Source organism: Pseudophryne corroboree, unplaced genomic scaffold (assembly GCF_028390025.1).
Source record: "Pseudophryne corroboree isolate aPseCor3 unplaced genomic scaffold, aPseCor3.hap2 scaffold_498, whole genome shotgun sequence".
NCBI classification, from domain to species: Eukaryota; Metazoa; Chordata; class Amphibia; order Anura; family Myobatrachidae; genus Pseudophryne; species Pseudophryne corroboree.
In genome coordinates, this window is record NW_026970104.1 from 426,776 (window position 1) to 428,318 (window position 1,543).

Consider the following 1,543-nt stretch of genomic DNA (forward strand, 5'->3'; position numbering starts at 1 on the left):
GAGCACAACATCAGGACATAGGAAATATTACAATGCATGATAAGAAAGGTGTGAGCTCTACAGCAAGGCCTCTAACCCTTTGCCAGTGCCAAATACATAGGGCTTAACTCAGATCTGATCACAGCAGCAAATTTATTAGCTAAAACCATGTACACTGCAGGGGGGGGGTGTATAATATGTGCAGAGAGAGTTAGATTTTGGTGCGGTGTGTTCAAACTGAAATCTAAATTGCAGTGTAAAAACAAAACAGCCAGTATTTACCCTGCACACAAACAATATAACCCACCTAAATCTCTCTGCAAATGTTATATCTGCCCCCCCCCCATCCCTGCAGTGCACATGGTTTTGCCCACTAGCTAACAAATTTGCTGCATCTGGGAATTACAGCAGCTTAATATTTCTTTTTACAGAAGGTTCAGCAAATTAAATTATTTAGTGAAATACTGTAATCATAACAGTTACAGGGATATTGTAGGTAGATTTATTGTCAGTGGATAAATGTAAAAATTAAACCCTTAGGCATAGTTCCAAAATGCTGTCATTGCAATCCAGATTTTAAGGATATCATGCTTGAGCACAGGTGACTTAATTAGAACTTCGGTCAATGTGAATTAACCATTGGACTCAACCATGGTTATCCTTAAAACCCAGGGGTCTATTTAAGATCGATCTTAATCGATGTTGGGCTTCCAGGTTGAAAAAAACACACACATTTGTTTTCACATTAAACAGACTTCCACATGAGAAAGTAGCAAGGATGCAGTGGCGTTAATGTTTCCTGGTGTCAACTTGTATTATTTCAGTAGACATTGAAATGAGGATGCATCTTGCTGCCTTTCCAATGAAGCAAGTTTAATTTAGTAATAGGTGAAAAACCATCCTTACAAAGGTGTTAATCAGAGACTTGGCTTTGTGGACACTTTTCAGAGAACAAATTTGTTAGCATAAAAATAAAGCCAGAAAATGAAGAGCTGTTTAATCACTCGATTGGATTTTTCTGCCAGCATATTTTTTTTCTCTGCAACCCACTGCTAAATTGTGCTTCCTAGCTGTTTTTTATAAAATCACTGAATCAAATCTAACTACATCAGAGAAGGCCATGTACCCTACACCATAAGAGGAGGTTTGAAATTTTGACTTGTCTACTTAAATATCACCAAAATCTGATCACAAGGTTAATTACGTCCCTGGGTGGGATTGAACCACCAACCTTTTGGTTAATAGCCAAACACACTAACCGATTGCGCCACAGAGACACTTTACAAAAGTCCATACTGACAAAGGCTAATAAGCATTCATCTAAAACGTTTCCTAGAAAAACTTTAAAAAGTCAATAATCTGGAGAGTTTTTGTAAGATGTTTCTTCCATCAACCAACGAAGAAACACATTGGTACTTTCCCATGATGAGTGAGTGCTTCAGGATCTCTTGCACTTACATGTGCAGCAGAGTACTGCAATGGAAGCATGCTGGGCCCATAACCCAGAGGTAGGCAGATTGAAACTATCCTCTGCTATATGCATTTTTTTTGTTAATTAAAGTAA

General features: G+C 38.0%; 1 non-coding gene across 1 annotated transcript; it reads right to left on the reverse strand.

Moving 5' to 3' along the window:
- Nucleotides 1-1,182: 1,182 nt before the first annotated feature.
- TRNAN-AUU (transfer RNA asparagine (anticodon AUU)) lies at nt 1,183-1,256 on the reverse strand. The gene has a single exon. It is a non-coding gene; the product is annotated as a tRNA-Asn (tRNA).
- Nucleotides 1,257-1,543: the final 287 nt, after the last annotated feature.